The sequence below is a fragment of the Saccopteryx bilineata genome, chromosome 4 (genome assembly GCF_036850765.1).
Source record: "Saccopteryx bilineata isolate mSacBil1 chromosome 4, mSacBil1_pri_phased_curated, whole genome shotgun sequence".
NCBI lineage: Eukaryota > Metazoa > Chordata > Mammalia > Chiroptera > Emballonuridae > Saccopteryx > Saccopteryx bilineata.
In genome coordinates this window covers 48,142,631-48,166,514 of record NC_089493.1, presented here as the reverse complement: position 1 = coordinate 48,166,514, position 23,884 = coordinate 48,142,631, and the positions used below count along the sequence as shown (strand labels likewise).

The following is a 23,884-nucleotide window of genomic DNA, read 5'->3' as shown; positions in this document are numbered from 1 at the left end:
ATTTATTTATTTTTTACAGAGACAGAAACTGAGTCAGAGAGAGGGATAGACAGGGACAGACAGACAGGAACAGAGAGAGATGAGAAGCATCAATCATTAGTTTTTCATTGCATGTTGCAACACCTTAGTTGTTCCTTGATTGCTTTCTCATATGTGCCTTGACCGCGGGCCTTCAGCAGACCGAGTAACCCCTTGCTGGAGCCAGCGACCTTGGTTTCAAGCTGGTGGACTTTTTTTGCTCAAACCAGATGAGCCTGTGCTCAAGCTAGCGACCTCGAGGTCTCAAACCTGGGTCCTCTGCATCCCAGTCCGATGCTCCATCCACTGCGCCACCGCCTGGTCAGGCGTGATGATTGTTTTAACTATATAAAAAAAGATATACTAAAAGGTAGTTCATTATTTCATGCATTTAATACTTAAATAAGAACAATAAAAGAGGTGCACAAAACTAGATTGTTATAAGAGTTTTAAATAGTAATGAAAAAATATTAAATAATTTCTGACAAGAACAATAAAACTGTTATTTAAGATATTTCCATATTGCTTCTTTTTTTTTTTTTTAACAGAGACAGAGAGAGAGAGTCAGAAAGAGGGATAGATAGGACAGACGGACAGGAATGAAGAGAGATGAGAAGCATCAATCATTAGTTTTTTTGTTGTGACACCTTAGCTGTTCATTGATTGCTTTCTCATATATGCCTTGACCACAGGCCTTCAGCAGACTGAGTAACCCCTTGCTCGAGCCAGGGACCTTGGGTCCAAGCTGGTGAGCTTTGCTCAAACCAGATGAGCCTGTGCTCAAGCTGGCGACCTCGGGGGTCTCGAACCTGGGTCCTCTGTATCCCAATCCGACACTCTATCCACTGCGCCACTGCCTGGTCAGGCCTATATTGCTTCTTAATTGGCGTTCTCACTTGCAATTTTTTCACCTATGAACAGAATGAACATTACTTCGGATGCTTAGAATATGCTGTTGTGCAGATGAATGTTAAAAAAAACCAGTAAGAAATGTAAATTTGTGATTTCCACATTGGGCAGCTGCCCAGGTGCCCATCTTAAAGAGAACCCTGATGACAAGTGCCGTTAAACAACCGGTTTGCTGAACTTAACAAAAAGTTAGGTATCGGTTCTGCTAAACCGGTGCGAACCAGCTGAATCCCACCACTGTCCCAGATGGCTGGCACTAGAGCTAATGGATCAGGTCTGGTAACTGGGATGATGGGTCCTACTCCAGATTTATTTCAACATCAGTGGTGCCATTGCTTTTATTTGAAAATCCTTTTCTTCTTTTTATATTTCACTTTTTACTATCCTCTGTGCATTTTCAATGAAAACCATTAAACCCAAGTCCCCACTCCCTTTATTCATTACAGATGACTCACCTTCTATTTTTCTGAGAAGGCATATATTACAGTTTCCCTTAACCTTATGTCTTATCACCTCAAGATTTCTCTGTCTTCATTCTCTTCTTCCTCTGCAGGCAAATTAACATAGCCTTTCCTTTCAGGTCAGTAGTAATCTACTTGGACTCTCCATTCTATTTCCTTTTATTTTCTAGGGGTCTAGGTTCTGACAATAATTCTATCTCCTTCCTCCATATTTGGTTTTTTTTTTCCTCTTTATTGGCCTTTTACTCTTTGCCTGCAAACATGCTTAGTTTACACACAGAAATTAATTAAAAATTAAACAACCCTGCTGCCAACAAAGCTTCCCCTGGACTTTTTAAATCTTTACTAATCTTGTTCTCCTCCTACCTGTAGGGAAGAAAAATAGTTTTCCTTCGACCCTTCTCAGTTCTCAGCTGGAAACCCTGTAACAAAAGACAGATAAATAAGAGAAAAGCAGATGCTTATTAACATGCACAACTTATGAATACCAGGGAGATACCCAGGGGAAAACAGAGTAACTCTCAGAGTTGGTAAAGAATTCAGGTTTAAATACCATCTTCAGCTAAATGACAAAAGCAAGAAGGAGAAGTGGAAGAGGCCAGTTCTGGGGAAATAATTAGAAAAAGCATGGTAAATAAGAGTGAGATTGTTGTGCAGATTGAAGTTGGTGTCTCTCCATAGACCAGAATGTTCAGTTATTTAGTTATCCTTCTCTTCCTGGTACAGAGAGGGAGGCACCTTTACAAAGGGAAATTTCCTTCATAAATGTAAAAGAAGTTACTTCTAGTCCATCTTCAGAATTTTTCCTGTGTATGCTGTTTCCCAAAATAATCTGTTCAAAATAATCCTTATGCCAAAGAGGCAAATTTTGAGGTGGCATATTCTTAAAATGACCAATCATACTCCTTTAGGGAGGACAGTCCTTCTTTTGTAAGTTCTGTCCTTCCTCGAAAAGTGTCCTCCTACATGTCCTCCTTTTTGATATTGGAAGACTAATCTGTAAATGTCCGTATTCGATTGATACAAAGTCGATCCATCGATCCATTGCATGTGATATGGCATATTTGTATCTAAATGAGTACTTTTTTCTTACAATTATTATTAAAAATTAATAGGCATGTAAGCATGATTACAATATAAAATATTACAAATGTTTTTATTATGCATTTATCATATTATAGTGTATTATTGTTGCAATGAATAAAATGTTTCTTTTAATTACGATGTTGTTTTGTTCAATTTATTTTTGTCTTCCTTTTAATTGTAAAAAAGTTGGTCACCTTAATATTCTGTCACCATTCCTCTCTAAAGACTCCCAACTTCTCTACTAACTCTGTTTCCTCTAAATATGAATGTTCTCAAGATTGAATTTCTTTTACCATTTAATTTCTCTCCCTTTTAATCAGATCCCTTCCTATGATTTCAATCATTGTTGCTGTGTGGGTCAATCCTCAAAACTGATTCTCCATCCTGATCTCTCTCCTACTCTCTAAATTTATACGTCAAGCTCCTGGCAAACTTCCCAGGTCATCCAACCCACTGACACTGAAACTCACATGTTTAAAACAGCTCTAGTCATCACCTTTCTCCATTCCTCAAAACTAGCTCCTTACCTGATTCCATGACTATTAATGATACCTGTTCCCTCAGTCTTTTGATAATAAAAGCTCAATTTCACCATTTTCCTCACCAGCAACCCAAGTTGTAGTCAGTTTGCATAGCCCTTTGCACTGTCATTAAAAAGCTATCTTGACACTATCTCCTCTTTTCCATGTTGATAGCCATGTTTTGGTTCAAGGCCCTCCTAACCCCCAGCTGGGTTGGTTTGTTGTTTGTGTTCTTGCCTCTCCCTACAATAACTTTCCTGCTCTCTCTTCCACATGTCACCCCCAGAGTCTTTCTTTTCTGAGTAGCCAAATTCTACCTGCCCTGTAAGGTTCAGTTCAAATGCTACCTCTCCCATGAAGCCTTCCCTGGTTTCTTCCTTGCCCTCCCCCACAAAAAGCAGTCATTACCTCTCCAGAAATCTTTTGTTCTTTCACCACAGCAATGAGCACATTCTAGTGTGATTAATAGCAATCAGAATTTTTTTTTTTCTTTCGCAAGATCTCTCAGGAGAGTGGCCACACCCAGTTTCATTTCTATCTTCCTTACAGCACACAAAAACAGTTTAGGTTTTCTTTTGTTTGTTTTTAACTTCAGCTTTATTGAGGTACAGTTGACAAAATTATAACATGTTTAAAGTGTACATCATGGTGATTTGATGTACATATGCACTGTTGAAAGATTACTCCTATCTAGTTAATTAACACATCCACCATCCATTACCTTATGTATTTGTTTATTTTTATTTGGTGAGAACATTTAAATCCACAAATACATTCTGTTTATCATTCATTTATTTAATGAACTTTCTTTTTTTTTTTTTTTTTTTTTTTGTATTTTTCTGAAGCTGGAAACGGGGAGAGACAGACAGACTCCCGCATGCGCCCGACCGGGATCCACCCGCATGCCCACCAGGGGCAACGCTCTGCCCACCAGGGGGCGATGCTCTGCCCCTCCGGGGCGTCGCTCTGCCGCGACCAGAGCCACTCTAGCACCTGGGGCAGAGGCCAAGGAGCCATCCCCAGCGCCCGGGCCATCTTTGCTCCAATGGAGCCTTGGCTGCGGGAGGGGAAGAGAGAGACAGAGAGGAAGGAGAGGGGGAGAGGTGGCGAGGCAGATGGGCGCCTCTCCCGTGTGCCCTGGCCGGGAATCGAACCCAGGACTTCTGCACGCCAGGCTGACACTCTACCACTGAGCCAACCGGCCAGGGCCATGAACTTTCTTAAGTCACTTATTTTTTGATGCAGAATGGCCTGGATACTCTAGGAACCCATTTATAAACTACTGGGAAACAGACAACTACTGATGTAATTACAATACAGGTAGACAGGCTGTCCACACATCTTAACTGAATGTCTGCAATGTGCCATGTGTCCTTTAATGCAGTGGTCCCCAACCTTTTTTGGGCCACGGACCGGTTTAATGTCAGAAAATATTTTCACAGACCGGCCTTTAGGGTGGGATGGATAAATGTATCACATGACCGAGACAAGCGTCAAGAGTGAGTCTTAGACTGATGTAACAGAGGGAATCTGGTCATTTTTAAAAAATAAAACATCGTTCAGACTTAAATATAAATAAAACGGAAATAATGTAAGTTATTTATTCTTTCTCTACGGACCGGTACCAAATGGCCCACGGACCGGCACCGGTCGCAGCCTGGGGGTTGGGGACCGCTGCTTTAATGAAAGAGGGAAAGTTGGATGAACAAAACAGGCCAGTCCTTTGTTTTCTTGGAATTTATATTCTAATGTTGGGGGAGACCCAGTGAACACATAAACCAGTGGTTTTTAGATCTGGCTGCACATTGGAAATCAGTGAGGGGTACTTTAAAAAAAATACCTATGTTCCAGCCTTAACCCAGACTCATTAGATCAGAATCAACCAGATTGGGCCCCAGTGACAGGAATAAATTATAATACAAGAAAATATCAGGTAGTGATGAGTGTTGAGATGAATTAAAGTAAAAACTGGTTGAATGATAGAAATTGTGTGTATGATGATAATAATATTGAGGATATTGAGGAGTTGACTTTTGTTGGGTAATCCCTGAAGGCCTCTCTGAGGAGGTGGCATTTTAATTGAGACCTGTATTATTGTCAGGAGTCAGCCATATGAAGAGTTGGGGTGAGAGGGTTCCCAAGTAGAAGGTGCTGGATTCTGAAATAAAGGTGAGGTGAAATTCTAGAGGAAATGTGGCCTTTCATATATATGTACAAGAATCTATAAAATACGTCTTTTTATCTACAAAATATTTTCAATTAAACTAGGCCAATTCCATTTGCAGAAGAACATTTGGCTGTTCTGTTGAATACTTGGTCTGGGTTGAATTTATTTAGATCCACTGAGTTACACAATCAGGAAGATAACTCTATTGAATTATGTTTTTCTACACTGCACTACAGGGCTTTCTGTCTGGATGAAACACCAATCTCATTGTTTAAAATAAACTTACATACTTGGTATTATCTCTTAGATGACCAAATAGAAAAGGCAGTGACTTGTACCTTTAATGCTGTTTAGGGGAAGCAGGGAAAACTCAGAGAAAAGTCATTCAAACCAGTTCTCACTCATGTTTGAATGAGTGAAGATCAATGCCTTTCAAGAATCAAATTGAAAACTAGCATTTGTTATGCATTTCATTTGTGCTGCTGTATGCTGGATACCTTATATACATTAGTGTTTTCCACTAGTTTTCAAAATAAACCTATGAGATGAGAACAGTGGTTTTCTATCAGGATACTTTTGGCTCTTGTAAAAGAACACCCAGACGAAATGGCTACAATGGAACACTTTTCTCAAAACCCCGTGAAAGGAGGAAGGTCCAGAGTTAGCTGTTCATAGATGAACAATGCTCTTTGCAGCCTCAGTTCTTTCCTTCCTGCCACTCTTACGTCCTCAGCAGGCTGGTTTAGCCTGTGAGGCCCGCCCTGTCACTGTGCTGAGGTGGCTACTACAAGTTCAGAATTACAGGCAGGTTAAAATGTCCAGAGGCACAGTGAAGTGGCTTGTTTCTTCACATATACCTTTTTTTTTTTAAGGTTACTGGTAAAGCGATCTCTAGCAGAATTCCCTTCGCAACTCACATGCTTATCTCTTAGTGGTCCTGAGGCCTTGGAGCCGCCTGCCTCTCTGAAGAACAGAGTCACCAAACCCCAGAAACAAGGATTGGTTCTATTAACAAGGAAGAAGGGGTTAATGGTTATCAGGTACACAATCAACAGAGTCTGCCACTATTATTATTCCCGTTTTATAAGTGAAGGTCTCAAGGCTCAACAAAGTTAAATCACTTTTCAAGATTATACAGTTTTGAGTGGGACAGTATTTTCATGCATTTCTCTTACACACACACACACACACACACACACACACACACACACACCAAAAGCTAGCTTGTTTGGTTGATGGAGATGATTAAGGGAGATTGGAAAAAAAAGAATCCTGGAAGAAAATACAAAATGGCTGATGCAGGACTAAGTAAAGAAGGACCTTCTGAACAAATTACTCCAGAAGGAAATACATGTGGTTCTATAAAGCAATAAAAACGTCATTTAATCTAGACAACCAGCCTTGCATGTCTGCATTGTAAAAATACATGATTCAATTGGTCTCCCTGACTGGTCACTTAAATCATTGCGATGGAAATAAAATTCACCCTGAGCCAAGAAATGAGCTAGAGAGGCCAAGGTTCTGTGCATGGTGGTCTGTCAGACTTAAATGAAAACCCTGGTTTTCTGTTTGTTTTTGTTTTTAGAGAGGGATGTATTTTGTTGGTTACAGCACCTGTAAGAAGAAAATGAGTAATCTCTAGAATGTTTGATTATGAGTTATTTTGAAAATAGGTTTTCACTTTCCAACACCCGAGGCAACATGCAGTTTCATTATTGTATTTTCTCCATGGTTCCTACCTTCCACTTGGGTGTTGTATTTCAGAGGCTACGTACGTGAGGCAGCAATAGTGAAAGGGGGAATTTCAGTGGAATTGTCATCATTACAGTGTTTTGACTCTTCATCTCTGGGTGTCTTTCTGTGCGTTCTCATCATAACAGACTCAGTATTAATGCTAGGAGTACCTTTTCTGTAATAAATGATTGAGTGCTTCCCACTCATATTTGCGTTTTTAAACAGGGAAGTCAAGTTAATTTTTAGGCTTTGCCAACAGAGCTCTGTTTAAGAAGGGTATTTATCTGATCTGTGCAGAACCATATAAAAATTATGAAAAATTTAAACAGGAAAAATTATTTTTCATTTTAGAAACTTTCCTTGGAAAACAATTCCTTCTTTGCTATTTTTTTAAACCTCATGAATGATGGTTGTACTTAGGGATCTTTGCTGTGTATAGGCACTAAAGACATTTTACTAAGAGTTTTATTTTCTTTTCCCTTTTGGGGGAAAAAACTTGATATACGACAGGTTTCTTTTTTTTAATTTTCTTTTAATTAAAATAATAAAAAAAATTAACTATGCAAAGGTGAAAAGTCCTAGGCAAAAAAATTGGGCCTTGTATTTTATTATGTCTTAAAATAATTCTCAAATACTATGGTGTAGAAAAATTATATCGTAAGGCTTCCTACACAAGAGAACATGGTAGTTAAAGAACAGTCAAATCAGTATTTCTGAGCAAGTTCCTGAAACTTTGTATGCCTGTTTCCTCCTTTATAAAATGGGAAATTATAATGACAATACCCACTCCATAATATTGTCAGGAAAAAAATACATAATATATATAGACTATTTATTTAGCATAGTGCCTGACTTATAGTAATTATTCAGAAGTATAGCTGTTATTAGGACAATTGTTATTGTTACCGCAAGCTGGAGTACGGTATCTTTTATTCTATTCATGGGATTCTTATCAAATCCTAGCAGAAATGATGATGGCCCAACATCAATCACAGGTGCTCAGAAGCTGAGGTAAAGAATCACCTAAGGAAGCCCATTTGCATGGGATAGTCAGCCACATGTGGATGTTCTGATTTAGTTAAGTGTCAGTCTCAGGCATGTGCGTTATTCGTTCAGTAATCCATGTGCTTAGTCAGAAATATTTCCAGTTTTCCTTCTCAAGTCACGGTAGGATTATGCTTCTCTGTATACTTAGGTATAGCCATGTAGCTTAATTTCGCCAGTGAAATATGAACAAAACTGACATTTATTCCTTCCAGGAAGAAGTTTTTAAGAACCAGCATATAAGCACGTTCCTTGGTAACTGGCAGTGGTAGAAGCCCAGAAAGGGTGGCTGCTTTCCTAAGCCTGAGCCTAAGACAACACAGAGCTGGTCTCTCTACTGACCCATCCTTGGGGAAATAAGCTTTAGGGTCTTGAGCCACTGCGATTTGGGGGGTTATTTGTTACCGCAGTATAACCTAGCCTAGCCTGATGGATACACTCAGGATATCCCTTTAAACTCTAGAGAAAAAAATATATTATTGGTAGCAGTACATAAAATGTGTAGCTGTTTGAAGATAGTAATTTTTAATGACTACTTTTTCTGTGTGCATGCATGCATATTGTATATGTGTTACACGTAAATATCAGGAGACTTAGACTCCTACGTTAAACAGATTGATATAAAAATTTCTAGTTCAATTTTTTTGTTAAATAAGATTTATTTCCACTTTATGCAGAAGAAATCAACAGACCAAAGTTACCAGCATATTTTTTTTTGGAGAGAGTCAACCTCAATGCCAGAGTCAGGACTCAGATCCGTAGGTCTGATATGATCATAAGGTCATGGTCTCTCTCACGGAGAGCTTGTTCCGGATGGTGTCTAGTGCAGCAAAGGGGTCTTTCTGAGAGGAGACGGTGCACCGAGTTATCCCATGGCTTTTGTCTCTGGTAATAAAATAGTCTTCCCTAAACCCACTGTAACATTCCAGCTATAAACAATAGTGCTTAATATATAGAAGGTTTAAAAAATTTTTTTAATTGATTTTTGATAGGAAAGGAGAGAGAGAGACAAAAATATTGATCTGTTCCTGTATGTGCTCTAACCACAGATTGAACCCACAATCTTTGCCTATCAGGACAATGCTCTATCCAGTTGAGCTATCTGGGCAGGGCTTTTTTATTTTTATTTATTAAATTTATTGGTTGATTGTAGAGAAGGGAGAGAAAGAGAGAGAGAGAGAGAGAGAAAGAGACAGACAGAAACATTGATCTGTTTCTATATGTGCCCTGACATATTGAACTAGCAACCTTTGCACATCAGGATGATGCTCTAACCAAATGAACTATCTGGCTAGGGCATAGGTCTTAAATAATATGTGTTGAATAAATACTTAAGTGTAAGTAGTTCACAGTTCTTCCAAATGTCTAGATCCTTTCATGTCTGCATTTTAAAAAGAAATGTCTTGATTTGGACATTCGTTTAAAAACATCTTTGTATAAGACATTTATTCTTTTGTAACACTTTACATGTGATTGACCATGTACCCACAGGTTTAGGCTATTTTGATCATTTTTACTCCTGGTTTTATTTCATCTGATTATTTCATTTGGGTCTCTAAAACTATGTTATGAAATACCTTAATTATTTAAATTAGGAACAGATTAATTATCTCCAGTGTACAAACTCAAATTAATTTCATTATTAACTTGAGTTTTAAATTGATTAATCTTGGAGTGTTTAAGGAACCAAGTGAATTTTTTTTTTCATCCTTAAGGAGAAGGGCATATTTGATTTGATGAATCTCTATCACATCAAATTATGCTAATAGAAATAAGAAATTTGGAAGAAAACTTTGGATGGATTTTATAAACCAGCCAGAAACCTGTGTGTCTGGGGCTTCTGGGGGAACAATCTGTGAGTCATTTTAAAAAACAAACACACTCATCATCAGAGTGCATGTTGTTGCCATGGTAATTAGGCCTGTCGGGTTGGCTTGCTTATTATGTTCCTGTAAAGGAAAGAAGGGGAGAGAAACTGAGAATTCAGAGCTTTGACTATCAGCTTCAGTTATTGCAAAGAGAATGTAGGGAGTTCTTGAGAGCATATTGGCACAGTCATCCTCAGAGGGAAGTAAAAAAGCTCTGGCACCCTGCCTTTGTTATTGAATATAAGTTAGCCATATTAGTGTTGGGTGTGTGATTCACAGGTGAGAAAAGCACCATTTGGCATTCTCTCGGGAAGAAGGAGGAAAGCTAGGGTTTTTATTTGATACATAATTATGTATAAATCTCTAAGGACTATCTGGTGAACTATCTTGCATGCAGGTGCACACAGGGCTTTAATGATCCTCTAAAAGGCACAAAATGTCACTAGCATAACATTATTGCAGTTTGAAAGGATCCTCAGTTCATTATTCTAATAAGGTTGGCGTGAGGCTGTTGTTTCAAATCTGATTCCCAAGTAGACTAGGTATCTTTCCTTTATTTTGTGGAGTAAATGTGACCCCTTTATTGTGAACAGTCATCTTATAATGCAGGCCCCTAGGTCACAGAGGAGACCAGGAAGCTTATATGAGCTCTGCCAAATCTGTCACCCCTCCAGGAATAAGTAAAATCAGAAATTCTATTGATGGACAGACAGTCATCAGAGTTACTGGGCCAGTGGAATTGCTGTAAGAATAACTCATTATGATTCTATATGGAGAACAAACAAAAACCCTTAAAGTGAGGGTATAAGTAAGTGCACATACAAAACTGGTTTTAAGAATGTTTCTAAGTTCACTTTAAGAAGTCTATGTATCCTCATAAATGGATAAATATATAGTACTTCCCCATATCTGTGTAAGATACATTTTAAGACCCCCAGTGGATGCCTGAACTACAGATAAGATGTATTATGTTTTTTTCCTATATTTACATGCCTTTTCACTTAAAGGAAGCATTTTATATGTTCTCTTTGGCATATCCAAATTGCTAGCATTGCTATTCTTGGCGCTTTGGGGCCATTATTAAGTAAAGTAAGAGTTACTTGAATACAAGCACTGGGATACCATGGCATTCAAACTGATAACTGAGAAGGCTTTTAAGCAACTAATGGGTAGGTAGCATATACAAAGATGATTTTCAACCCAGGCAGGATGGAATGAGATGATGGGAGAGTTTATCAGGCTACTTGGAATGGTATATAATTTAAAACTTATGAGATGTTTGCTTCTGGAATTTTCCATTTAATATTGTTGAACCATGGTTTAGCATGAAAAGTGAAATCACGGGTAAGGGGGAACTACTATAATACATACATTGACTAGAGTTTTATATTTTTGAACATTCCTCAATCTACTTTTAAAGCAAATTTTATTTAGAATTAAACAACTTTCTCTGTTAAGACTATTTTTCAAAAGATTTCAAATAAAGTGCCACGGGGCATGACTGAGGGTCACACGACCTTAGGAAGCTTGTGTTTAATGCGCACACTGGCACATGATGGAATCACCACTTCTCAGAACTATACACAGTTGATTTTTTTCTCATATGTGGGAAGAGGCACATTTTGCCCAAACCTCATTCTGTGCTATCTTAATTTTCTTAACATTATTAAACAAAACTTAACTGTTTTCTCTGATGATCAAAGTAATTCATGGTAGTTACTGAGAATTTGGAAAATGCTTAAATTGTAAAGAAAAAATTAGAATGACCCTTTCCAATAATTAGATTGTTGGTTGAATTGCATGTTAGAGACCTTATTTCACAGTGGCTGACAAATGCTAGGGGTTCTTTCTCTTTCACGTGACAACCCAGAGGTGGGTAGTCCAGGGTTGGTAGGATAGTTTTGCTCCACAAGATCATCAAGGACCCCAGGATCATCAAGGATGCCACATTGTTCTATCATTCATAGTATGTTTCTCTTGCTTTTTGGTCTAACATGGCTTGCTATAACCAGCAAGAAGAGAGAAAGTTGGAAGGGGAAAGCATGACCCAGAAGGTGCATGTATCACTTTTGCAGTTATCCCTTTGAACTTTGACTCACGGCCCCACACCCAGTAGCAAGGGAGACTGAGAAAAGTAGTTATTTTTTATATGTACGTGGTATATGATAGCTTAGAATTTAATTATAAGCATGAAATAAGAAAGGAGCAGATATTAGGGCAAATCTAGCAATTTCTGCTACTGCCAGTATTCTATACAAAAAGAGTTAATACACTGTTTACATTTTGATGTATCTCTTTCTAATCTTTTTTTCCATAAAACTATATATCAGAAATATTGTATGTAATATTTACTAGAAAATATTATATGTAATATATTAAAAGAATATTACATATGAAAAATATAGATAATGTATTAGAAAATATAAGGTATTTATAAATATGTATATTAGAAAATTAGTTGAGATCATACCATATATAAAATTTTATATTCTTTTCACTTAACTTCATATCATGTGCATTTTTAATCATTTCAATATTTTGTATGCATTGTTTGAAAGTTCCATCATGTGGAGTTTCTCTGTTTCTTGGGGTTTTTTTTTTGTATTTTTCTGAAGTTGGAAATGGAGAGGCAGTCAGACAGACTCCCACATGCGCCCGACTGGGATCCACCCGGCACGCCCACCAGGGGGCGATGCTCTGCCTATCTGGGGCATCGCTCTGTTGCAACCAGAGCCATTCTAGCACCTGAGGCAGAGGCCATGGAGCCATCCTCAGCGCCCGGGCCCACTTTGCTCCAATAGAGCCTTGGCTGCAGGAGGGGAAGAGAGAGACAGAGAGGAAGGAGAGGGAGAGGGGTGGAGAAGCAGATGGGCGCTTCTCCTGTGTGCCCTGGCCAGGAATCGAACCCGGGACTCCTGCACGCCAGGCTGACGCTCTACCACTGAGCCAACTGGCCAGGGCTGAGTTTCTCTGTTTTTTAATATGTTGTGTTTGATAGTTAGGCTATTTTTAACACATGGTAATAATTCTTTGTCTCCATTTTGGATTTTATTTATTTGTTTTTGAATAAAGTCAAGGAGTGGCATCACTAAGACAATGATTGAGAATATATTTGAGTATCTTGATGAATGTCCCAAACTGCTTTCCAGAGAGGCTGTGCTGATTTATGCCATTGCCAAGCGTGTATGAGGGTGACGGAGCAGCCTTGAACAGGCTTATTTTGCAAGTCCCACTAATCATGGTTATCCCTAGGGTTCATTCTCTGTAAACAGGTTGTTTTTGCCCTTGGCTTTTTTGTTTTTTGTTTTTCCTTTGCTGTCATTAATCATGATAATAGTTTTCTGATAACTTTGGCTCATTTGAAAACATATGATCTCTTAAAGTTGTCCGGAAATATAATTGGTTGGGTTGAGATTGTAGCACATGTGCCAGTCTTAGGGAATATAAGATCTCTAGAGACACTGATGTTCATTTGGTCCTAGGACCCAATGGGAATTGGATTTTCACCCTTAGTACTTTCAATGTGAGGAATCTCTTTGTTCTGAGACACAACAAAATGGGAATGGCAAAGCACTCCCTGAGGCAGAGGCAATTCCCTTGGAGCTGGTGCTGGATAGCTTTTAGGGAATAGAGAAACATCTAAACATAGGAACGTTCTTAGATACAAACCATACTTGGGCAGTAGGCAGAATTAAGCCAACTCTGCTCAACATCCTTAGAGGTCATTAGTGCCTTAAGGTGCAGGTGTCTCTACTTTTAAACAGCCTGCAGAAGCTTTGGATGCTAAAGATGCTTTTGTAACCACTAACTTGTTCATGTAACTCTCTTAAAGTTCTAGATACAAATGAAATGCCAACTCTGCCCCTAACACCCAGAGAAAGAGCGTGCTCTGTCTCTGCCACTTTGGTCTTGCTGGGAGCAAACCGGGTTAGGTCAGGAGGAAAGCTTGTTTTTCTTCATCTCACTGGTATACAACCCTGTCACTAAGAACTCTGCTTCCCCTGGGATCCCAAAACAACTCAGTTTTCATGTTTTCTTGAAGGCTAGGGATGTTCACAAGGAAAGGAACTCCTGTTTTCACAAATATATTTCTTAAAAGAAAAAAAGCGAACAAAAATGTCTGCTTCTTGGCTCAGAAATATAAACTTGTTAGATATTCCTGCTCTTAGAGACATTTGGCCATTACCACCAAATGCTATCCACAGAAGCATTTATTTGCTTGGTCTGCTCTTATGGATTATGTTATTGTTCCTTATTCTAATTTTCCTCTTTTTTATTGACAGCCCGATCTGCCAGGGAGCCACAGGCTTCAGGGACTAACAAGGTAAGTGTTCTGAAATATTTTCTTCTAGGATCTTCTTGAATCTAACCAGAACTTCAAGAGGAAAATAAGTATCTTAAGTAATGCTATACATAAAAGCATTTAACATGTGATATTTATGAAACATTCATAAAGTCCTGAGCAATATTGACGTGATTTTAGGAATTAAAGGAAAAAAATTACTCTCCTTCATAGTTAAGATCAGATTTCTCCTCCAGACTTTCCCATTTTCGTCTAAACATTCAGGTTGAAGAGCCTTTGAAGTCGCTACCTTAACAAACTGTATTCCTATGGCACTAAACATGACTCACTGGTTGTAGCCATTGAGGTAAACATTAGGTAAATCAGAGATTTACCAGAGAAGGGCAAACCCTATTTTAACAGATTGGCCGTAGACATTATAAGGGCTCTTCCAGCAGCAACAACAATAACTGCAAGAAAGGTCAATTTAATGCTGATGGGGGTTCATGTTGAAGAAACTAACTTGGCTTTTGAAACTAACCAAAGCCTTTTCATCTGGTTGTAGCTTTGAAAGGTTACCATATTGCTGAGACAGTTGATAATGTGTGGACTCTCCCCAATCAGGATACACAGTGCCTGGGACTGTCATCCTCTCTCTCTCTCTTTTTTTTTTTTTTTTTTTTTTTTGTATTTTTCTGAAGCTGGAAGCAGGGAGAGACAGTCAGACAGACTCCTGCATGCGCCCGACCGGGGTCCACCCGGCACGCCCACCAGGGGGCGATGCTCTGCCCCTCCTGGGTGTCGCTCTGTTGCGACCAGAGCCACTCTAGCGCCTGGGGCAGAGGCCAAGGAGCCATCCCCAGCGCCCGGGCCATCTTTGCTCCATTGGAGCCTTGGCTGCAGGAGGGGAAGAGAGAGACAGAGAGGAAGGAGAGGGGGAGGGGTGAAGAAGCAGATGGGCACTTCTCCTATGTGTCCTGGCCGGGAATCGAACCTGGGACTTATGCACGCCAGGCTGATGCTCTACAACTGAGCCAACCGTCCAGGACCTGTCATCCTCTCTTTTATAAATTAACTTTATTAAGAAAAAATGGCAAGCATATACCAAAATAGAATAATATAATGAACTTTCATGTCCTTATTCATTTAATTTTAACAATTATCAACTTATGGCCAGGATAGTTTTACTTATACCCCCTCCCACTTCTCTTCTTTCCCCACTGGATTATATGACAGGGCTTGACTTTGGCTGTTGAATCTTTAATTATTTATTTCCATATTACTTAATGGCTACAGCAAAATACTAATAAGAAAGAATACCTACTTACAACCTGACTTAGTTTACTGGAGCTAGTCATTCATCCATTTTGGCTTGCAGTAAATGTTTAGGGTTTACTAGTGTCAGAACCTTCTTAGAATAAGAAGGCCAATTTCCCCACCTCACATTTATGAAGTCCTCAAATTTGATCTTCTGATATCGCTAAGTGAGGTTATCTGTCAGAGATACACTTACAAAATGAAAAGATAACATTCATTACCATATTTTTCGCTCCATAAGATGCACTTTCTCCCCCCAAAAGTGGAGGGGAAAATGCCCATGCGTCTTTTTTTTTTTTTTAAGGACTTTATTTATTCAATTTTTAGAGAGAGGAGGTGGGGGGGAGGAGCAGAAAGCAACAACTCCCATATGTGCCATGACCAGGCAAGCCCAGGGTTTCGAACTGGCAACCTCAGTGTTCCAGGGCAATGCTTTATCCCACTGTGCCACCACAGGTCAGTGACCCATGCGTCTTATGGAGCAAAAAATATGGTATTTTATTAAATATTTTAACATCCCATTTGGTTCAGAATATTTTTTTTCTTACTTTCCTCCTTAAAACCCTAGGTGCGTCTTATGGAACGAGAAATACCATACTTAACTTTTGTTGTTAAATGTCAACATTTAAAATGTACCACAATTTTTAAAACCTGTTTTGACTTTTTTTTTTTTTTTACTTCTTAGTATACTTATAAACACAAAACATTTTCCCCAACCCTCTCATGTATCTTCTTATATTATCATAAATGTTTGTCCAGTTATCTGTCTCCCTTTCAAAATTATAAGCTCCTAAAAAGTATTTTGCCTCTACTCTCTAGCAAGGTGTCTGGCACTTGTTATATATTTCTAGTTTGGGTGGAAAGACAGAGAAAGGCACATAATTCTTTTTAAGGATAACTCCTTAGGCTGAAGAGTAAAGTATAAAGATGAGAAGAGAGACTAATGGAAGGGAGACCAGTAGAGGCCTTGGGTTTGGAAATGACGGGCCTGATATGGGAGAACTGCTGGAATTGCTGATTAAGAATGAGAGGTAAAGGAAACTAAAGACATCTGGAATAGGTGCCAGCTTTCTCTTATGGGAGATGATATGGGTCATGATAACTGGGCTACCAACACAGGAAGAGAGTATTCAACTCTGTGGAGTGGCCACGCCCAGAGAGATATGTATAGTAGGCTGGTCATAAATGGGTCCTGAGCTGTGGTTCTCAGTCCAGACTGCACATCACAGTCTCCAAGGAAGAGTTTAAAAACACTCATATGCAGGCCCTACCCAGACCAGTTGAACTGGAACCCCTGGCAAGGGGCTTGGATGTCTGCAGTTTTTAAAAGCTTCCCAGATATTTTAATGTGCAGCCATGGTTGAGAATCTCTGGTCTAGAGTTTATTCAATGAAAGGCCTATGCGTGTGTCTACTTTTAAGACCATGTATAGCTTTTACTACTCCATAGTGAGGTTCTTTTGGAGTTCAGTACTTATTATCTTACAGGTGAGGGTTGAGCCACCCCTACATTCCACCGAATAGTGCTAATAATGAAGGCTGCTTTATAAGTATTTGGTATTCTTTGTCAGATATTTGGGGTAATCTCTTTCATGCTAATAAATGTTCTTAAATAGTTTAAATCAATCCAAGCAGAGTTTCTCAATGTGGCTGCAGACATGTTGAATGGGACCGTTCTTCACTGTGCTCTTTGTTACCCTGTCCTCAGCTCACATAAGGCCTGGAGCATCTTCCAGTTATTATGATATTTAGAGACATTGGGAACTACTGTGTCCTAGCATACAACTTTAAAGAGGTTATTTGGCATTTTCTACTCTCACCTGAAAACATTTTTGCTTTAAACAAAATATTGGTTTCAGTTATGCTTAGTGGTTCTTTATCCCTTTGAGTAGTGAGTTTTTTTCATGCTCACTGACCCCCAGGAGTGAGGTGTTTTTTTAAAATGAAATTAGTTCCAGTTACAATTTTATTAACTTAAAATCATGTTTGTTTGATAACCAATTTATGGAAACAAGAAGAACATACATTTGCCTTTTCTTAATGTTGCCTTACACATTTTTAAAATAAATTGATCGTACTCTGGATGGTCAGGAGGCACAAGGACGTATATGAACGTTCGTACTACACAAACGGTTAACTAAGTGGTGTCTGTGATAGCAAACTAAAGAAAGAAACTAAATAAAGTAGACATGTAAAAGTAAGTATTGTTTTGTACTGTTGTAGGGATTTGAGGCATATTTGCTCTAGTGTTAAATCTTGTTAAAGTCTATACAAAGGAACAAATTAAACACTAGTCAAGCAGTAGTCAAATATGGACGTTAAAGCAAAATACCACTAAGGCATGCAAATTGAACAGCATAATGATGAAGAATGTATATATTTATTTCCTATTGATGTTGTAACAAATTTTCATACAGAGTGATATAAAATAAGACAAATTTATTATCTTACAGTTCTACAGGTTAGGTTCTGTAGGGATGTCACTGGGCTAAAAGCAAGTATCAACAGAGGCATTTCTTTCTGGAGGCTCTAGGGGACAATTCATTTCTTTGACTTCCATGGCTTCTAGAGTCTGCTTTCTGGCATCTCTGTGTCTTTCTACCATAATTACATCTAATTCTGAACTCATCCAGAAAAGTTTCTTTGATTTTAAGAACAAGATTTGGAACACCTGGATCATCTAGGCTAATCTCACCTTCTCAAGATTCTGAATTTAATCACATCTTCAAAGTTCCTTTATCCATGTAAGGTTACATATATTTATATACATATTAACAGGCTTTAGGGATTAAAACATGGACCTATTTGGGGGCTATTATCCTGCCTATTTCAAAGTAATTCATTGTTTTAATCTCTTTGAAAGGTAGAAATGCCTAGGTAGCAGAGATAGGATTATCTAACTTTTTATTGTTTGGGTTGAGAAGCTTTAGGCTTCCTAAATTGATGAAGCAAGTTCTTGTCTTTATTGCAAATCCTGTTTTCTAGATACAAGCACTGAAGGCTTATGGTTTTCTTAGTGTATTTGGCGTTGGGTCAAGTGGACAGGTTGAAGTCCACGGGCTCCTTTCTTGGCCAGACTTTCTGGTACTGTGGGTGTGGCCCCTGGACAGTGTGCTGTTTTGGCATTTTTCCAACTCTGAAAAGTTTACCTACGGTATGCAGGCTCCAAGGTGTTTGAATAGCATCTAAGAAATGTGAGATTTTTATTTTATGCTGTTATGTCTGCCTGTCATATTATACTTTATTTATTAGGCTCTAAAATGTGGAAATTGAAGGAAAAAATAAACTAATATTTTAGAACCTCACTGTAGTAGTATTTACTATCCTTAATTTCTAGCTATGGTTTGAGTTCTCCATACAGTAGGTAGGCCATCCCCCACAAAGTAAAAAAGCATTTCTCACCTACGGAATAAAATGGATCACTGGGTTAATTTTTGAAATTCATCTCTGGTATAGAATGTAGCCAGAGTTTTTGATGAACATTTAAAAATTTTTAGCTATTTTTCAAGCAAGTCCCCTTTTTATCCACTCTAGATACTTCAGCAATGCAGACCTAAAGCCCAAACCTAGGACTAGCAGTTGAGTAACAAATCATCTGTATTTGTCCAACACAAAAGGTGTCCCCTGAACACAGGACCTTTAATGCTGAAACTAAGAGTTGCAGGACAAATCGGGACAGTTGGTCAACCCCAGATGTCTAACAAATGGCTCTACTGGAAAGTGATTGTCATGTTGCTGAATTAAAATACAAATTTTGATTGAATTAAACAATGATAACAATTCTCATGGTTTGGGTTGAAGGTAGGGGTGAATCTAACTTGGAAAGTCTGTATCCACATATGCATGTTATCCAAATCAAGTTTTAAAAATAAAACAAAGATTCAGAACTACCCTGTATCCCTGAAAATAAGACATCCTCCCAAAGTAAGACCTACTGCAACTTTTTTCAAGCTTAGAAATATAAGACCTCCCCTGAAAATAAGACGTAGCGCATCTTTAGGAGCCAAAATTAATAAAAGACACTGTCTTATTTTCGGGGAAACAGGGTAGAGTGGTTTACATGGAAATAGAGTCACAAGAAATTCTTGATGGAATTCAGTTTGGCTGGTTATGCTCTTTGTGATGACATGACTACAGTATATTAGTAAATGTTGATTTTTTGTTCAACAATAAATGTGAATTCTTGTTCATGGAAAAATAAGACATCCCCTGAAAATAAGACCTAGCACGTCTTTAGGAGCAAAAATTAATATAAGACACTGTTTTGAGGGAAACATAGTAGGACCCAGCAACATTTATGCAATAATGTATTTCATAGCCTGCCCTTGCAGTTCTCCAGTGCTTCCAGCACGCTCCTGCATGATGCTTCTGATGATCACATCTTTTTTTTTCTTTCTTTTTTTTTTTTTTTTTTGTGTGTGTGTGGCAGAGACAGAGAGAGTCAGAGAGAGGGACAGAGGGACAGATAGGGACAGACAGACAGGAAGGGAGAGAGATGAGAAACATCAATTCTTTGTTGCGGCTCCTTAGTTGTTCATTGATTGATTTCTCATATGTGCTTTGACTGGGGGGTCTACAGCAGACCGACTAACCCCTTGCTCGAGCAAGCGACCTTGGGTCCAAGCTGGTGAGCCTTGCTCAAACCAAATGAGCCCGTGCTCAAGCTGGAGACCTCGAGGTCTCGAACCTGGGTCCTCCACATCCCAAGTCTGACACTCTGTCCACTGTGCCACTGCCTGGTCAGACTGATGATCACATCTTTAATGACTTTATTACTGAGGTGACTGACCACAGGACCTCATTGAATCTTGGTCAGCATGTCAGCATGTGTGGAAGTTATAAAACCCAAATTTGCCAAAGTAGCAGGAAGCTCTCTTAGCTTGAACCCTGTAGAACAGAATTGAGCCTCCCCCCCCCCCCCACCGCCCTCCAACAGATAGCATAGATTATTCATTCAGGAATAGTTAAGTATTAGGAAGTCTTAGGGCCTAAGGGAAGTGATTGGAGTGGATAATGTCTTGAGTCTTATCCAGCTCTAAGAACTTGGTGCTTCCTGATCTCCCAGTCGCGGAGCATGAACTGCTTAATGTTGTAAGTGGCTACATGTGGATAAAGACTTGCTTTCCTTCCTGCTTCCCCAGGACTCTAACCGTTTATCCACAGCAAAGCCAGGCTGAGAAAACAGCAATACTGAAATTCCTAGGCCCTCATCCCTTACATTTCTGTGGCCTTCATTTGGGGATTTTTGCTCTCTAAGCCACTGGGACTAAGCAAAGGACTATCGGTGTGCTTGGAAGAGCAATGAAATTAGCTTTCCCCAGAATAGATGGTTGACTTTTAGGAGCTGCTTGCTATTTATTTATTTATTTATTTATTTATTTATTTATTTATTTAATAGCATTTAAGTTTTTCCTATCTCCAAACTGTCCTAGTTGATAGGTACAAAGATTTTTTTCTTTGAATTTTCTCTCTCTCTCTCTCTGTTTTCCACAAAGAGATCGAGCACTATTAGCCATAGAAGTAAGAACTGGGTTTCTGATGAGGGTAGGCCTTGGATAGGATTGTGAATTGTTTTGATGTTCTCCTCAATCCCTTTTTTGGGTTGCTTTTCTGGACGAAATAGGGGCCAAGTGCTGAATCTGACAAGCTCAGGGGAGACTTGTATGTTGTCTTTGCAAAAACTCAGACCTAAAGTAACCACATAGGATAGTCTGTTATTAAAACTTTCTTAACTAAAAGCAGCTCATGGTAGATAGTCATGTCCTAGGGCAGTATTTTTCTCTAACAAGGGTCAGTGCTTACCTTAATTGAGCCTGTCTGTTGTCTTTTGCATCTACAAAACAGACCTAATAACTAGAGGTGGAGTAAGATTGGTTGAGGCCCTAGGCGCGGAAGAAAATATGGGGCCTGTTATGTTAGAAAAAGATATAAAGTTGGGTTTTGCTGGGCCCTTCAGAAGTCGGGGCCCAGGGTGCGCACCTGGTTCTCTCACTGTTAAATCAGCCTCTGCTAATCACATAGCTTTGAAATGGAAGAGTAATCTTTCCCTGACCCCTTAGGGTACCCGTTACCCAACCAGAGCAGAAAGCTACAAACCCCCTCATTGTTGTTATTATCGTGTTAATTGTAACTGCTAACTATTTTATGCCTACCTATGTAAAAGAAGTTTGAATCTACACATTTTTACTTTTTGTCCAATCCCAAAGACTTCCCTGCTTTGCTTTCTCTGACTCCCAAATCTGCCACCAATGGATTTCACGTAAACCCCCTTACGTCTTCCCCTTTGATTCTAATGCATAAAATAAGTGGTAAAATGGCCATTTTCTGGGGCATTTTCTCAATCCATTGAGATTTTGCTTCCCAGCAATTGTTGACAGTTTGGCTCAAATAAACTCATAAAAATTCTCACAGGTTTGGACATTTCTTATGTTGACACTTTCTTGTAGGACTCCCAATCTTGGTTTCATTTTAAGATCAGTATCATTTCAGCTTTGAACCTCCGCTGTTGTTTTTGTGAATCAAAGAAGTTCCAGAAGAAATGAAAGCAGGTCAAATCAAAATGCTGTCATTTAAACCAATTCTTTTATTCTTTTCCAAAGAGAAATTAGAGAGTAAAATAAATAAGAGATCCAAATGACTACTCTGGGTACAGGATTTCTTTGGGGACAATAGAAAGGTCTGGGAACTAGATGGAGGTGATGATTGCACAACATCGTGAATGTATGAAATGCCTTTGAATTGTACATGTTAGAATAGCAATTAGTTAATTTTATATTATGTGAACTTTTTCTCCAAAAAAAAAAAAAAATCAATTGAACTTCAAGAGATTTTTTTTTAAAAGACTGCTTCTCTTTATCTTAAACTCTAGAAGAAGTCTGCATCCATTTTAACACCCTCATCCTCATGTTAAATTTCTAGACCAAAATTGTTGTTCTAGCCTGTCCTGTTACTGGGTATTTGGACATAAAAGTGTCCGCAAGGCAGAGCTGATGAGAAAAATCTCTAGGAGTTAAGACATCTCTCAGAGTTAAGACGCTCATTGTTTATTAGTAAGATGGATAGTTTTTGCTACTGGAATATAGATTGGGCAATACTTTGCAAAGCTTATCACAATAAAAGTTTGTTTTCTAAATGTAACAATTTAAGACAGAGGACTTCCTCCCATCTCTCATGAGATGGAAGTTGTGTCCATGAAGCTGGAGAGTTTTTAATATCCTATTGTAGCAGAGCGCAGTTGGATGTGATAAAATGGAAAGATGTGGTAACTTTAATGAAATGTGAGCATGGGAACAAATTTCACATGTAGAAAGGTCTTTTATTAAAAAATCTCCTTAGACAGCCTCAAGGGCTGTCACCTGATTAAAGCTGGATGGCAACACCTTTAAGGGATAACTCCATAGGGTTTCTATACACAATGTTTGATTCAATGATGAGACTTGACTGTTTTTAATCCCTTCTAGATGTACAGATAAGTATTTTGACCTTTCTACAGAGATGTAACTAGGCAACCAGTATAGCATGAAGCCAGTGCATAGCATTCAAACTTCATAGCTATTGCATCATTTTAAAAAATGCTATTTAAATCTTCCTTTTAGCTTTGGCATATGCTGCCATGTACCCTTTAATTTCTTAGAAAATATCATGCAAACCCCCAGCTATGGTTCCTAGAAGCTCAGCATCCTCTGATATTTGTAAGAAAGTGTGCTTACAAGAACTGTGATAATAGAGTTGAGAGGCAGCTGCATGTACTGTACTTAAAATTGGGAATTAAGAAAGTAGGTTTCATTTTTGGTGTGTGAAGGTGTAAGAGCTTAAAACCATTTCCTCAGCAGGTGGTAAAAAGCATGCCTTACAAAAAAGATTAATGGAAATCATACGTTCACAGAGATAAAAGCTGGCTCTTACTCTAGTAAAGTTGATTTTGCTTTGCTGGATAGGTGGTAACTAGAAATACCCTAATATGATAAAAAAAAAAAAAAAAAACAAGAATGTATTGAAAGCTTTTTAATATGTCAGACACTAAACTGGGTATATACTGTATTTCTTTCCTGTGATACCCATGCTTTTAATTTATTAACTTGTTTTTTATTATAAAGAGAATTTATGTGCAAGATTTAAAAATTCTAAGTAGGAAATATGGGAATAAATGAGAACTAGAGGTTCCTTTCCAAATACCAATTTCTAGCCCCACTTCCTAGAGGTAACCAACATTAATACAGTTTCTTGTGCATTCCCAGAACTTTTTTTATCTCTTGATTAATTTGTATTAGAAAAGTGACTCTGGTAAGTGCCATTAAACCATCTGTTCAAAGCTTATCTTCTGGGCTATATCTTTTAATTTTGAGACACTACTGGGCACTTCTTTTTAACACGTCCCTTTTTAAACTGAAAAAGTAAAAATGCCGGCCCAAAGTGATGTTATTAGAGGGATGGTGATAGAGAGAACTATAAATGAAAAATGTCAATGTGTAATTTTAG

The 23,884-nt window shown here is 38.5% G+C and overlaps 1 protein-coding gene across 1 annotated transcript in view; it reads left to right on the top strand.

Moving 5' to 3' along the window:
- GNG2 (G protein subunit gamma 2) overlaps positions 1 to 23,884 on the top strand; it is a 115,179-nt gene that overhangs the window by 5,569 nt on the left and 85,726 nt on the right. The window contains exon 2 of the mRNA XM_066275980.1: positions 14,092 to 14,132. The gene's annotated coding sequence lies outside the window, so the exon portion shown is untranslated. The remainder of the gene's footprint in view (positions 1 to 14,091; positions 14,133 to 23,884) is intronic.